At 51.3% G+C, this 16,217-nt stretch overlaps 1 protein-coding gene across 6 annotated transcripts in view; it reads left to right on the top strand.

Moving 5' to 3' along the window:
• Nucleotides 1–16,217, top strand: part of TBL1X (transducin beta like 1 X-linked) — a 119,568-nt gene that overhangs the window by 70,108 nt on the left and 33,243 nt on the right. For 5 of the 6 annotated variants that reach the window (XM_024569968.4, XM_053917017.2, XM_053917014.2 and 2 more), the window contains one exon: nt 13,809–13,889. The gene's annotated coding sequence lies outside the window, so the exon portion shown is untranslated. The remainder of the gene's footprint in view (nt 1–13,808; nt 13,890–16,217) is intronic. The other variant, XM_053917015.2, reaches the window with a different exon arrangement.

Raw genomic sequence — 16,217 nt, 5'->3', positions numbered from 1 at the left:
GAGTGTTTCAGTGTCATTTTGGGTGTTGTTTTGTTTTTTTTAATTCTCCTAAGACAGCTTTCCAAACTTTGAAGTGAAAGGGGAGGGAAAAGATGATTTGGAAATTATTGATGGTTGGTAAAAACAAATGCTGTGATAATTTGGGGGTGGAATGTGTGGTGTTTTCCACCGTAACAGAGGTAGTGGCTTTTTAATGATGTGTGTGTGTTTTTGCTCAAAAGCACGTTGCCTAGGTAAACGCCTAGCCAGGGCTGGAACGAAGGATGTCCGACCAGGTGCGAGTCGAGGAGCTAACCCTCGACGGGGAGAAATAACCGTATTCCTTCCATGGTGGGTATCTTCTCAGGACTCAGATGCCCTTCCCCCCGCCGGCACAGACTCAGCGTTTTCCTGGTGCGACCCAGGGCCGGGCGCACAGAACAACTAAAAAGGCGCTCTCTTGACACTGCACACATTTCCGTCCTGTGAAATGAGTTCTTTCTCTCAACGCCCACCCATCTTATGGGGGGGGTTTCAATTTGTTCCCCATGGAACTTAAGGTGGCCCTAATGTTCCATTCGGTCCAACAGGGCCAGGCAGGTGTCCAATTTGTCACCCTTGATGCGGTGCAGGCAGCTTCCCCCGGCACTAGGTGCTGGGCCATCAGCAGCTGTTCACTTACCACTGCTTATCGTGAGTGGGGCTGAGTTAGATCTCAGAGGGGCAGCTGAAGACTTAAGGCAGGACGTTCTCTCTGAAGGGACATGTAGCATGACAATAACAGCCAGAGTGACCGAGAGCAGCCCTGCCTATGCTGCTTGTTCAGGGTCCCGCAGCCGTAATTAGTGGCACGCCGTGATTTAAGTGGTCCTCTTGAGTGTTGTGCAAGGCGGGTGAGTAGCATCATCGGCTCTAAGCTCCCGTGGCAGCCTGCTGGGAGGGTGGCCCAGGTATTGGTGATAGATAAGGCAGCCTCGGCCAGGCTGGGGCCTCGTGCGGGGAGGTCTGCAGCAAACTCCGCACTGCCTCTGTGTGTATGCGTAGCACCGAGGTGGGTGCTGGGCTGTCGGTTCGCTGCGCGAGCCACCTGCCGATGCCCCGGCGGCCTTCTGAGGCCCGCAAGCTTGCTTCGGGGCCTGTTTGTGTGTCTGATGAAACTGCTGATAATTCACTGCCTCAAAAATAACCTCAGACAGGAAAGAACCACTTGGGATTATTAATCTGTTTTGAAGTGATGAAGGAGTAAGAGAGATGTTATGGGCATATAATCAAAAATTTGCCTTGAGCCCAGTTGAAAGAGGATGCATAAATAAGCACAACAACAAATCGATGTCTCTCTCTCTCTCTCCCTCCACCCCCCTCCCTCTTGCTCTCTGAAATCAATAAATAAATATTTTAAAGAGGAAAGAAAGAAATCACTTTCGATACTTGCATTTTTATTGAGCGTGACAGTTTTTAAAGTTTGGCACTATTTACCTAAGGGGGGTGTAAACTGTTGTACACCCCCCTGCAACCCCCCCCACCGAAGAAGAGTCTGGTAAAACTGTTGAAGTATCGATTGAGTATTTTCACGGGTTATTATGGTGTATTTGAATTATTTCATAATCTTGAGCCCATGTAATTAGAAAGCTAAAATCCATTAATAAATTCTTGTTTGTTTTCGAGAAAGATGGAAAACGCCATTTCCCTTTATGCAATCACACTTGGTTGGAAAAAATAACTTAGTGTACCATGGGCAATGAGAAAGATTATAAAGAGAAATTGATTCCTCCTGGGTGTTGTGTAGAAATTAGCAAATGCAACAGCGTTTCCCTGGGCGGGGTCTCATTGAAACGACTGAATGTTTATAATGGAGCCAGTGCAGCAGCCGGTGGGGTAGGTTTGCCGCTCAGCCGATTCATGACAAGGCTCTGATTTTGTTTGAATAACTCCTTCTGACCCAGTAAGGAAAACTTGGACTGTTTTCTTCCTGTGGCAGTGTTGTTACAATTTATGCTAATGAACACTTTGGTTATTACGAAGCCTGGCCTGCCCCTGCTTTCCAGGGAGCTTGCTTATTTCCACCCAGTGTATTGGGGTAGTGTTACATTTCCATCCGGTGAGAATGATATTGTTACGGTGAGAATGATATTGTTACGGTGAGAATGATATTGTTTCATGGCAGTTTCTGAGGTATAGAGACCAGGAGGAGATAAAGGCAGACAGGCCACGCCTTGTAAGTGTCCAGTGTGTGGTGAGGTGAGCTACTTCCTCACATTTAGAGGGAACTTTGCACCCCGGCTGGGTATTTGCGAGCAGAACTGCTTAGGATAAGCATGGAAATGCGGGCTTCATCCGCATGACACCATTGTGGCTAGTTGAACTATTAAAATCTCCTAGAGCCCTGGCCGGTGTGGCTCAGTTAGTTGGAGCATCGCCCCGTACCCCAAAAGGTTGTGGATTTGTTTCCCCGTCAGGGCACATACCTAGGTTGTGGGTTCGATCCCCAGTCCGGGTGCATACAGGAGGCAACCAATCAGTGTTTCTCTCCCTGCCCCTCCTCCCTCTCTAAAATTAATAAACATGTCCTCGGGTGAGGATTAAAAAAAAATTCAGGAGTAATGGTGCAGTGTGGGCGCCAGTGAACAGGTACGAGACACTGTGTTTTTCATTGAAACAACGAGCTTTTGGCTGATGTGGCTCGTGTTTCCGTGTCTGGCGTGCGCTGCTTTTTGTGGCAGGCGTGGTGGGGACGTGGTGCCAGGGGTGGTCGGCCCACTGCCTTTGAGACAGCTGTCTTGTAATTCCGCGTCCTGTCTGGCTACAGCTGAGCACGTGGCCCCTTCCCCGCCCTCCCCCTACGTCCCTCCACAAAGCCCGCTCGGAGAACTTACCTGTGGTAGCATCGTGGGGCCCACCTGCAGTGGCCTCCCGGTGAAGTACAAGGTCAGGTGCGTTGATATCCTGGAGACTCAGCCCGTCCTTGGGCTGTTTTTGTGGTGATTACACTGCATGACGAGTATTACCAGGCATGTAGTTAATAAAACTAAGCGGCACATTTGTAGTATTTTACCTTAAGTTCTGGGAGAATGTATTGCTTTCCCACTGGGAATTATCTGTGGAGAGACCCAGGGAGGGGGGAGGGGCATGAGAGGTGTTTTTGTTTTGTTTTAAGCTTTGTTGTTTATTTTATTTTTAGAGAGGGGGGAAGGGGTGGAGAAAGAGGGGAGAGAAACACACAGGTCAGTCGCCTCTCGAATGCGCCCCGAGCAGGTGCTGAACCTGCATACCAGGCGTGTACCCTAACCGGGAATCGAACCCATGCCCTTTAGCTTCGAGGGATGATGCCCAACCAACACTCAGGGAGTGTGAGAGTTATTTTTAGGGCAGTAGCCCTAGAAGATAGAGCCGTTAAACCTTTCTGGATTGCCTTCCCGCCGTGAGTCATGCTCCCTGCTGAGAAGCACAAAAAACGGTGTGAAGTCTTTGAATCAGGGAAAAGGACAAGCAAGCTTGGGCTGCTGCCGGTCGAAGGAGGGTGTGTTGCAGACAACGTAGAAGGAGGAAAATGTGGGTGGGCTTGTGTGGAGCGTGAGAACTGGGTACAGGCAGAGCTGGGCCGTCCACTGGCCCAGAGTACGTTCTGAACCGGGGAGCTGGGTGCATTGTGGGGTGGCGAGCAGCACCCCTGCCCCCACCCCAGCCTTTAGAACCACCAGGTACTGCCAGCTGCCCCCGGGGGCGGGGGCAGCATCGCCCCCCAGTTGGCAGCCCCTGGAGGAGGGAGGTAAATGTGAGGGTCTTCAGTGTGGTCTTGCATTTGGTGGGGGCTTCAGAAATGTGAAGACAGCAAGTCAGCACAGCTCTTTCCTTGCCTGCCAGCCCAAGAGACGATGAAGAAACTGCCCCTGCGGGGGTCATGAAGGCTCAACTCCTGACATGAGTTTGAGGGGGTCCTGGAAGGTGCACATGGAAAGGGGAGCGGGGCTACAAGTACCAAAGGATCGGCATGGTGTGATTTTTAGAAGTTTGTCACAACTCCCGTCCCAGATGCCTGTGTTTAAACAAAGGTTTCGCCCTGGCCGGGTGGCCCAGTTATGGGAAGCACTGTCCCAGCCACAGAAAGTGTGCAGGCCTGGTCCCCGCTCAGAGTACACTCGTAGGTTGTGGGTTTGACCCCCAGTCGGGGTGCGGACAGGGGTCAAGCAGTCGATGTTTCTCTCCCTCTCTCTGTCTGCCCCTCTCCATTGCTCCCTCTCTAAAATCAAAACTAAACATATTCTCGGGTGAGGATGAAAAAGTTAAAAATGGTTTCATCAACGAATATTTTGAGCTGATCAAATAGATTCAACAAAGTGAAGAATGTGCTCATCTCCGATTCTATCGCCTGAAGCTACTTGTCGTGAAAACGCTGTCCCTTTAGCTCTGTTCTGTGTTCAGCGTTTAGACAGTGTATTGTGCGAAGGGGCTGCAGAGGATCGGGGCTCGCCTGCAACATTGTGGCGCTTTACCGCATTGATTTCATACGATACAATTGTAGCCATGTAACCCTGGGCCTTCCGAGAACTCTACACAGTGTAACTTCTGTTTGAAAGGGCAGAGCCAGCCCCCGTGTTCCGGCCCAAACAGTAGGTAGATGAATGGAAGCAGTCAGTTCATAGAAAATGCTGGGCATGACTTTTTAAAAATGTGATACATACCTGTCTTCTTGTGGCTACTTTAATGTACAGCCTCTGAATACACAGCCACCTGCCTGCCACTCATTTGAGCAAGGACTGGCCCTCAGCTCCACACCCACAGTGCACCTCGTCCGGTGCCCCGTTTCTAGTTCCCCTTCCCCCGCTGTGAAAACTCAGGGAAACCTGCCCAGAAATCTCACATTGGCGTCCCCCCCCCATTTTCCACCTGTCCCCCAGTCCTGTGGATGGTCTGGCCCCCACCTAGTCCTACCACGTGTGTTAAAACAACTCACAGGCCAGCTCTGCCTGCACTCCTATCCATCCGTTTGTGTGATGCCTTCAAGAGGGGTGGGGGGCTCCAGCAGCAAGGACAGCTGAGAGCAAACTGGGAACAGCTGTGTGAGACAGTCAGGGTGTCCAGAGGTGGGGGAGGACCTGAAAATCAGGGACACGTGCGTGTCAGTTACCTGGGCCTCCCGGTCCCACTTCCTTGAGCTGGCCCATGGAAGTCAGGGCCTGGCAGGTGGCACACAGGCTTGGTTCAGGTCGGCCACTGGGGGTGGCAGAGGCACTCACTAGAGCTGGGTGCCATCTCTCTGTCACTTAGCGGAGCTCACAGTAGAGTGTGGGGCCTCCTGAGGATGTGTGTGTTGGACCAACCGGGGTGTAAGTTTTATGCAACGACGACATTAAACTCCCACGTGGGTGGCATGGGAGAGCAGAGCCATCTGCTCAGGACTGTGAATTCGCGGGGGTGCAACACCACGCTCTTCTCCACCCACTCTGCAGTTGTCATTAATGCCTATTACAAAAGCCCTCGGAGACCCGAAAATGGCTGGTGAGTCACCGAGCAGGGCAGCAAGCTCTTCGGTGGCGTTTTGGTGTCCTGTCCTCCTTCCTGTAGTCTGAAGGGGTTTTTTTTTGAAGTTCACACGTTCTGCCTGTTCACCTGTGTGCACTCGCTATTTGTTAAGTTTTCTTCTGTGTCAGGCACAAAGCTACGCTTTGGGGATGCCCAGGCTGAGCTGGGCCCCCGTGAGTGCAGAGGCCCCTTGCATGCTGTGTGGGAGACAGGCAGCGAGCAGAGAAACGCCCAACGCGGTACTGGGGTAGTGATGCGGGCTCTGAGGGAGGCGATGAGGCGATGTGGCTGGAAGGACACAGCTGGGAAGAACCACAGGGAACAGCATGTGCAAAGGGTAAGCAGAGGGACCGACCTCCGGGAACTTGAGGGACACCAGTTGAGGTCAGGCCAGCAGGATGGGACCCAGTGACTGACAAGGAGATGAGGTCAGAGCTGTGTGCGGGGTTGGGAGGGGCGGGGTGGGGGGCAGCCATTCAGTTCCTTGCAGGACTTCATAGTACTAGTAACCGCTTTGGACTGGAAACTGCCCAGTGGCTTTCCACCACACGGACGAGTGGGCTGGCCGTGGGGTCAGGGGCTGACAGGTGGGCTGGCTGCAGGGTCAGGGGCTGACCGGGTGGGCTGGCCGCGGGGTCAGGGGCTGACCGGGTGGCCCCTGCGGGTGTCAGGCAGGGTGCAGTCTCCTGTGCTGCTGGGATCGCTCAGCAGAGGCAGGAAGGTGAATGCAGACTGGGGCAAGTCAGCAGAAGGATTGATTGCCTGCGGGCTTTGCACTTGGCCACTGGGGGGCGGCGATGGGCGAAGGGCTGTGTGGTGGGCGGGCCCCGTTTGAGATGCAGGTGGGCTCTCCAGGTGGACACGCACTGCAGGCCGCCTGCAGGACTGTGGAGCTGGGGGGCGGGGGGCGGGGGTGCTGGATGAGTTCACGGGGAAGGTGGTCCTGCCTGAAGACACGCTTTGCAGTGGGTGGGAGGTGCTGTAAGTTCTCCCAAGTCATCTGATACCGGCTTGGATTTTCAGACAGATTTCCAGGCTTGTAGGTGAGAATTCAGTTTGCCTGCGGGCTGGAACCTTTTCCCAAGAAAATGCATTAATATTATGCTATCAATTCCTCCCCACCGCCACTCCTCCCCTTCCCCTGCCCTTTCTTTTCTTTCTTTTTTTTTTTTAAGTAACGAAAACAGCTTCCACTAAGGATTATGCTGAAGTTTCCTTTTTCCTGACTTTGCGGCTTTCCTTGGAGGTGGGGTGCAGAGATTCAGCCTAGATGCAGCAAATCTGCGGGCCTGTTCCTTCTCTCGGGGTTCTGCTGACAGCCACCAGCACGGAGTCCTGGAGACCACGTCTCTCCGGCAGAGTGTGCTTTGTTTTCTTAATGACCTTTACGATTAACCTTGATTTCACAAGAACATCCCAGGCCTGTCCCAGCCACCAAGAGTAGTACCAATTTAATTAACCAAAACGTGTCCTCCTGCTGCCGTGTGGCTGATGTCTGCAGGGTCAGAAGCTGGCATACCAGTTTCTTAAGTTTGACTCACACACGCAGACAGACCAGCAGCGGTTCCGAGGATTCCGAGATCATTTCTAGGGAAGGCCCATCCGCCTCTGAGAAAGAATCTCAAGGTATCTCCTGTGAATTGGAGGTTTTCAAGTACATCCTGTATCTCACAGATAAAGGTCGGAACTGGCTTGCGGGAAGAAAGCGGGTGTTCCTTCTGGGCGTGCTAGCTGCAGAATGAATTGGCTGCCGCCCATTCGGACTATCTTTCCCAGGGAGTTTTTCTTGAACCAACAGCAGGCTCTTTGTAAGAAATACGCGCCTACCGGAGGTTCGCTTTCTTGGGCTGCTTTTCTTGACCCCAGTGAAACACAGAATGGGAGATTTACCATTCTTAACCATGCTCGGTGGCATTGGGTGTGTTCGCCCTCCACCTCTAGAAACTTTGTCATCGGCCCAAATGCATACTCTGCTCCCGTTAAATAATAACTCTCGTCTTTACCCCCAGCTCCCCCTTCCTCCAGCCCCCAGCCCCTGCCACTCTGCCACTGAATTGGACAACTCTTGATTCTTCAAATAACTGGGATCGTACGCGACGGGTGTTTTGTGTCTGGCTGGTTTGGCAGTCTGGCTCAGAAGTCCATTCTTCTGAAAGGGGAAATAACATTCCATCACGGGTTCGTGCGCACCCTGCCCCACCCCCACCGCATTTTCTTCATCCCTTCATCTGTCGCCGGGCATCTACATTGTTTCCATCTCTTGGCCCTTGCGAATGATGTTACTCTGAACCTCGGGTGCAAATACCCGTTCAGGACTTGTCTTCCCGTTCGCTGGGGGATATTCCTGGAAGAGGGATTGATGGAGCGCGTGGTAACTCTGTGTTTAATTTCTTGAGCAACAACCCTGCTGGTTTGCTGAAGGTCCGTTTTTCAGTCATGCTTGGGGCAGAGAGGGGATGGGACCCTGGCTCGAGGTCTCTAACGCAAGAGGTGACGGACTCCACAGGCCACGTCCACTCCCACGCCTGCTTCTGTACGGTCGCCAGGCTAAGGATGCCATTTTCATGTTGAAACGGTTAAAAAGAAGGAGAATGTTAGGGTACGTGAAAATTCTGTGAACCTGAAATTTCATCGTTCCCCATTGCAGGTTCTTTGGAACACAGATGCCCCCGTTGAGGTATGGGGCGTCCTTGACTGGTCCTCTCTACAAAGGTGGAGTCCAGGGACAGGGACTTAGGTGGCCCGCCAAGCCGGACGTATTTACTGTCAGGCCCTTTAAGAACAAGGTTGCCAACACACCAGCGGGTTACACCCTAACTTCCACAAGCAGAGTCACATGTGTTGAGTGCTCTGCTCACGTACACAGGCTTTTCAACAGTCTCTCCAGGTTCATTAAGCAGATTTTATGGGGCGCACAACTTTAAAAGATGCAGCGAAGAGATACAAGGACACTGTCGGTGTGTTGAGGAGGTCACCTCCCCGCCCCCCAGTTTCCTAGATGGCTGTGTGCATGGACAAGGGAGGGTGGTGGCCCGCTTCTAATTCCCGCCAGGCAGAGGCTCAGCGAGCACTTGCCCTACTTCCTGGGCTCTTCCGATTTGAACGGTGCCGTTTATTTTTAGAAGTCATCACCCGCTGGGCACGCTTGCATCCACTCCAGCGAGGTCCCATCGTCTTAGATTTCAGGCGCCCAATGTCTGTTAAGAGTTCTGCTGAAGAATTTGTCCTCTCCCTGCAGTGGAACCCCTGTTTCTCGGCGCGTAACGAGTGTCTGGTGCGCTCCGATGCATTCGGAGAGGCTGGGCAAACCAGTGCAGGTTGAGCCTGGAATGCAGATGCCTGGGCACAGGGAGGGGTGACCGGAAGAAGGGCCTTCTAGAAGGGCATGCTGCCCGTGGCTTGGAGCTGGGAGCAAACTGACAGTAGTGTGATCACGGATCATCCAGGAGCACCTGGGGTGCCCCGGGTGGTGGTCCTGCCTGGGACCCCTCCGGGAAAACACGTTGGGACGTTCCCGTGGGCGGGGTTCTTCCAGTAACAGAAAGGATTTAACACAGTTCAAGGTACCGGGAACAGAGCCAGGCAGACAGTGAGCCTAATGAGATTATTGCTTTTTAATCACTTGATTGAACCCCGTGTTCCTGCTGCTGTTCGATTTCAGAACCACGTTCAGGTGACGCTTAACCACAGGCATAGCGAGCAACCTGGAAAATGTCCTTCTGAAGGACGTGCTTTTGGCAGACTCTCCCAGACTGACTTTAAACCCCTAGTTGCTTCGTTGCAGGTTCACTTGGCTGCAGGTTGTCCTGGCGGCCACCCAGCAGAGGCGCGAGCTGAACAGGTCCCCTTCCCCCAGGTGTCTCCTGCCTGCCCTTCGAGATGTGTTAGATGCTGAGGGTCAGGAGCGCTGGTGTGACCTAGCTGGGTGGTTCTCACGGGGGGTCTCTCTTGTGGGTGCAGACAACAGGTCAGCCGGAGATGGCTTGACTGGTGTTGCACCATCCACGTGGTGGCCCCCTCACGTGGCGCCCCCCACGTGGCTGGCTGTGGGCAGGAGGCCTCAATGCCACTCCATGCTGACCTCTCCACGGGGAGCTGAGGGAATTGTATTATACGAACTTGATTCTATTTTAGCAGGCGATAGCATTGGTATTTATGTAATTAAGCATTTCACTTATGATTGATAAAAGTCGGTGTTTATGCTTTGGACTGGGTGATCCGTGATGGCTTTGTGCTTTGTTTCCTACACGGGGGCAGCCAAGAAGGAAGGAAGCGTCAGCACGGTGTACGAATGTGTCCCTTACACGGGTCTTCTTCCTGGAGCTCAGGTGTGTGCGAAAGTGTCGTGTCCCCTGCTGATATTTCTCAATAGAAGTGAGGTGAGAGGCGGTGAACTCAGTGATTGTAAGCTCTGTTCTGCTGAAGTTTCTCCGGCATTATTGACGTTTGGGGGCCGATCGGGTGTGTGGTAGGCTGGTTAGTGGCATTCCCTGTCACCACCCTCCCACGCGAGGGGAGTCGGGTCCCCCACTCCAGTGTGACTACCGGAAATGTCTGCAGACCTTACGGAATGTCCCCTGGGGTGGAGGGCGCGGCTGTCCCTGGTGGGGAACCACTGTGTTTGAATAGGGACACACTGTGACAAAACGCAGAGCTTTCTTTAGGGATTGTACACGTGAGTCACTCTTGGGTTTCAGTGTCGGAAGGTACGTGGGCAACCACTGTAGACTCCAGTGGACGTGATGAATCTCACCAGCAACTCCCAACTCGAAGTCGGTGCTAAAACCACCAGAGGGTGGGGGTTTGAATGACCGTCAGGGCTGAAGACCCCCCCCCCCAAAAAAAATTTTGGTGCCCCTGATGTATGGAACTTTGACAAGGTGCTGAGTTGGGAGGGTGAGCAGTTTGCCCCACGTAGAGAAATAGTGCGTGTGTCGCCATCTTCTCCAGCTTTTGGTCGAGGGCCAGTCCCTGCCTCCCTCCCCTTTGTGGGCTGCGAGCTAGAGCACAGACCTCTGTCCCCAGCTCCGTGCCTTCCCAGGTCACGGCTTGTTCCAGCTGGGCCTGCCTTCTTCTGTCCTGTTTGCGTCTTTGAGTCCAGGACAGGAGGACAAAGGCAAGGGAAGGAGTTTCCCCCTGGAGGTATGGCCCCAAGGGATGGAGAACGGGCCTCGTCACATCCTGGTGCCCAAGCAGATAGGTGCAGGCTTCCTTTGCAGTGACGCAGCTGCTTTGGAACTAGATGGAAGTAGACAGGGTGGAGGGGGGACTGCACGGCACTGGGAATGTATGGGGGGGGGGTCCTACCTCCCAGTGGTGGCCACCCCGTGGCCCAGCATGGCTATGCTTGTGGCCCAACTCAACATCGTGACTTTACTCCCAACCTTTTCTGGGCTCATCACTTTTCGTTAGTGTGTGGGTGTTGAACGAATGTGTCACCCAAGACAGCTCTTCTCCCCGTGCAGGCCAGAGACGCCCAAAGGTGGCACAGCCCTGGAACGACTGCCAGTGTTATGTGGGTGCCACGCCGTGCCACGAGCTGGCGGCCACCAGAAAACGAGGCCTGCTGGCGTGGCGCGTCTTCTTAAGAAGAAAGAATGTAGTGCATTCGTTAAAGCCGTTTGCCTGTCCTACAAGTACTTTGCAGTCCGTAAACTCTTTGCCGGCGCTGTCTGTGAATGATGGTTCTCTTCGGGGAGTAATGATAGGGAAATCAGCAATGGCCGGAAGGTCAGATTTCTCGTTTTAATTAATGAATTAACTTTTTAAAAGATTTTATTTCTAGAGAGAGGGGAAAGGAGGGGGAAAGAGAGGGAGAGAAGCATCAGTGTGTGGTTGCCTCTCACTTGCCCCCCGACACACACACTGGGGTACCTGGCCCGCAACCCAGGCATGTGCCCTGACTGGGAATTGAACCAGCAACCCTTTGGTTTGCAGGCTGGCACTCAGTCTGCTGAGCCACACCAGCCAGGGCTAGGTATTTCTTTATTTATTTTTAAGATTATATTTATTTATTTTCAGAGATGGGGGAAAGGACGGAGAGAAATATCAATGTGTGGTTGCCTCTCACATGCCCCCCACTGGGGACCTGGTCCTCAACCCAAGCATGTGTCCTGACTGGGAATTGAACCGGTGGCCCTTTGGTTCGCAGGCTGTCACTCAGTCTACTGAGCCACACCAGCCAGGGCTATTCTTATTTTTTAACCCTCACCTGAGGATTTTTTAAAAACTGGTTTTACAGAGAGAAGGAAGAGAGGGGGAGAGAGGGAGAGAGGCATGGATCAGTTTGCCTCCTGTACACTCCCTGATGAGGGGTCAATATCCCACAACCTTTCCGTGTACCAGACAACGCTCCAACCAACGGAGCCACCCAGCCACGGCTCTCATTTTAATTTATTGTCCCTAGCAATCAACTAATGGATTGTGGCGTGTTATTAAGCAAAGTCCCATTTCTCTTTTTTTTGGCATTGATTAACACATAGATGATGTTAATTACACTTACTGAGTTTGACAACATATATAATCTTCCATTCCAAGAGTCTTAATTGGTGGGTTGCCATCTGCTTCTGGACCAAAGAATAAGAATTTGATTCTAAAGCTGTGTGTGTGTGTGTGTGTGTGTGAACAGCTTGTACTAAGAGCTGTTTCTATATTAATTACTTATTGAATTATTATGGATTTTAATGTTTTAATTTTCGGGCAATTTGGAACTTATTGTGGCGACAGCTGCTGATATTTTGACACTTTACGGCATTCAGCAGTTTCAACAGGAGGCTAGTTCCCCCCCGGCAATTTCCAGCCCAGCCCTGCAAGCAGGGATTCGCTCTGCGCTTCAGGTTACCTGAAGGAGTCTGGTCCTGTTCCATCTCCACGGCAGAACTTTTGTCCCAGTGACATGTATTCGCATCTTAAAAGCAATAGCAGCCTTCCCTGGTGCCTGCTTTACTGTAGTGCCCTTTAGTTTTTACTCAAAGGGTTGTGGACAAATGTGGTTTGAGTATCATTTTCCCCCCAGGGGGGGTAGATTTTTTTTTTTTTTTTTTTTTTTTTTTTAGTAACTCTGTTGTTTCTTTTACCATATATATCCTTATGCTGTTTTTATTTTAAATTAGCACCCTGAGCCTGCCTGAGGTGGAACCCTCTCACCTCCTTTTCTTTAAGGAGTGTGGCTGTAGACGTGGCTCAGGGGCAATAAGCTGGACCGCCTTCTGTGGCATTCCGTGTAACATGTGGCATTCCGTGTAACATGTAGCATTCTGTGTAATTCCACGCATAAGACACGTGCATTCATAGCTTCGCCCGTGGATTTGAATTATATTAAAACATTGCAACTTTTTCTTTTTTCTTTTTTCTTTTTTTTACCACTTAAACCTATTAAACAAGAATTGGGGGGAAATGGTGGGTTTTCATTTCTTTAAAAAAAAATTTAAAAAATATTGTTGATTTTAGAGAGAGGGGAAGGGAGACAGGTCGATAGAGAAACGTCAGTTTCTTGTTCCACTTATTTATTCATCGGTTGCTTTCTTATATGTGCCCAGACTGGGACTCGAACCCACAACCTTGGCGTCTCGGGGGGGCGATGCTCTGAGGAAGTGAACTGCGGGGCCAGGACTTTATTAAGTTGCTCAGCTTGTAGATAATCCTAGATGGTTGAAACTTCAGGGGGCTGCAACCACAGACGTTGCGGGAGGAAGGCGCACTCTCTGAGGCAGCGCTGGCGGGGTGTGCCGCGTGAAAAGTAAACACTGGTCGCTGATAGGCAGGATGGGCGCGATGAGCTGTAAGCCTGCCCTCCTCACACATCGGGGCGGACGGGAGCCCTGTGGAATGCAAACGTGTGAGTCCCAGACTGGAAAGTCGAGATGCGAGAGTGCCTTTCTCGTGCAGCATTTGAGGGAAGCCAGAGGGGAACAGGGAATCAGATGCGGTTCGTGGCTTTTTTCTGAGCGCGGTGTGTACCAGGAGGATCGAAACGCAGAAACAAGGTGTCCTCACTCTCACTGACGCCTCCCGGAGCAATCTGTAATGCTTTTCTGTAGCCTGTTTTCTTGTTTGGGGAGGGGGGTGTGTGGTTGAGAGTATCGGCTGCATGTGGCAAAAGTCTTCAGAGAGATTTCAGACGGGCAGATTCGCCCATCATTGGAGAACAGCCTTGTCCGAGCTCAAACGAATTTTATCTACTTCGAGACTTTCTGCTTTCGGAATTTCCACACGGAGAATGATGACTGACTGGCCGCTTTCCATTTCTCCGTCTTCACTTAGCCCGTGAAACTGCACGCTCTGTGTTGACAAAGCTCTCCGTTTCTCAGCAGGCAGGCGCTTGGTGGTCGCACGCTCGCATGCTGGGGAGCCCACTGGTGTGCGGGTCCACAGATGAAGTCCCCGTAAAGGTAAGCGCCCACCTGCTTGCTCTACTCGGTCTTTGTCACCCCGAAATGTGCTTCCGAAACAGAAGTGTGTATTGCCACCGTTCAGTACCTTCAGTTTGAAAATGGTGTGGTTTTTTTTTCAGGATTAAAATTAAACTGAAAAATTCATTGTAATTGAGCACATGCATACAGATTTTATTTGGCTCCTCTTTCTTAATTTTATGCTTTCTTGGTTTCTTAATATGATTTGTGCCTATCTTGATTTGCTAGTTAACCTTGAAACTGTTAGAAAAACACAGATTAGCCTGTAGAGATCTAGTGAGCTGATCAGGTTTCCCAAAGAGCGAAGCGAGCAATCACAGGTACCCGACCGTCGAGGGGGGCGGCTCACACCCCAGATTAGGACGGATGCTCCACCCCCACCAAAAATATATATACATAGTCCATAAACATTATTATCTTGTGCTAGATAGGGTTTGGGGCTGTTGTTTTAGTATTTATTTCTGTATTTGATGGTAGTTCAGTTTTTCCTTAATTAAAAAAATTTCCCACAGAATATTTGTAATTTTACAAGATAAAGGTGAAAATGTGGGGGCGATTTTTTTTTCCTTTTATTTTATTGTTGTAAATCAGAACTAAAATGATGGACCTGGATATTAACTAAAGAAAGAACCTCAGGTCTTTTTTTGTTTGTTTGAAATCCAAGATACAACAGTTTTCTTAACAAAGGCAAAAACGTGTCTTAAACCCGTGTAAGAGTTTTGATACTTTATTTGAACGGTAGAGTGCGTTGATAAAAACAAAAGTGTGTGACACGCTAAGCCTACGTTGCCCGGCTCTCTCCTACAATCATCTCTTCACGGTTCGTCCGTACTGTAGCGTGAGTCTCTTTCGGTGTCCAAATAACATTCTGTTCCGTGCTCATGCCCCATTGGTGTGTGTCCATCAGCTGGTGCACGTGGGTGGTGTGCTTCCCTTCGCGGTTGTTACAATGCTGCTGCTGCTGTGTGTGCGTGTGGAGTCTTGGTGCACACCTATGTCTTCATTTCCCCTGCGTGTACCCGTGGGGGGGGGGGAGAGGTGTGGGCCGTGAGGACACGTCGTGTTTAATGTGGCGGGGGCCCATCAGCCTGTTCCGGAGCGGCCACACCCTCAGCGAGACACCCTCAGCGAGGATCGGTCCAAATGCCCTAGGACCTTGTTTTCAATGTCAGAGGGAAGAAGAGACAGGTCCTATTGCTTACAGGTGGGTTGCTGGGGTGTGAATTCAGTCCTCAGGGGACGGGAGCTTCTGGTGAATTGGGCCCACGTTGAGGTGCTGCTGTGGGTCAGCAGCTGCCTAGCACACACAAGGGCACGAACCCGGTGTGTGTGACACGGGCGTTCTGAGCCGTGGTTTGCTGTTCCTGGGTTGAGCATGCTTATTTAGGAAGGCTTCCTTCCCGGGGGCAGCCCGGGTGGTTTTGGATGTAACTTCAGGAAGGGACGTTTTTTCTGTCACGTCAGCATCCTTCATCGACATGTACACGCATTTCGGAGGAAGGCCCCAGCCGCCGTTAATGAACCGAGCAGGGCAGCCAGGTGCAGAAGGGACCCTTTCCGAATGCCTCGCCCTGGGGGTTCTTTCCTTCCTTCAAGACAGGCATTATTTTTCTAGCCCGAGACCCCGCCTCTCCGCTCCCTGGGCCCTGTGGCCTCATTTCCTACTTGCGAGTGCTGAATCGTTCTCATACTGATTGCGTCTGAAGACGTTGCCAGGTTTTAATGGCATCTTAACGAGTGGGAAAACAGTTTGAGTGCACAGGAGAAAATTTGCAAAATACGGAAAAGGGCACCCACACACGGATGTAAGCCCACTGCAGACAGCGTGTGTTTTGCAGAGTATCTTCCGTGTGCGTGTGTGTGTGTTTGTGTGTGTGTGTACAAAGCAAAAGTGCAGCAACACCTATGTTCCATCTTGCAACCAACGTTTTCTACAGAGTAGTATATTTTGGACATTTTCCCCGGTCATGAAATGCTCTTTTACGGCTCTCCTCTGATTCCATTGATTTATTCTTGGGTTTATTTTTTTTTAAGAGTTTACTTATTTTTTAAGAGGAGAAGGGAGGGAAAGAAACATCAATGTGTGGTTGCCTCACATGCGCTCCCTCCTGGGGACCTGGCCCAAAACCCAGGCATGTGCCCTGACCCGGAATCGAACCGGTGACCTTTGTTTGCAGGCCAACACTGAATCCACTGAGCTACACCAGGCAGAGCTACTCTTGTCTTTTAATGATGCTGCTACTAGGACTGTAGTCATAACATAACAGTTCTTTGCTTATATTAATAATTTTGGAGCATTTGCCTCTG

The sequence above is a fragment of the Desmodus rotundus genome, chromosome X, assembly GCF_022682495.2.
Source record: "Desmodus rotundus isolate HL8 chromosome X, HLdesRot8A.1, whole genome shotgun sequence".
Taxonomy (NCBI): domain Eukaryota; kingdom Metazoa; phylum Chordata; class Mammalia; order Chiroptera; family Phyllostomidae; genus Desmodus; species Desmodus rotundus.
The sequence above is the reverse complement of the archived record's forward strand: the minus strand, read 5'-3'. Positions and strand labels throughout refer to the sequence as shown.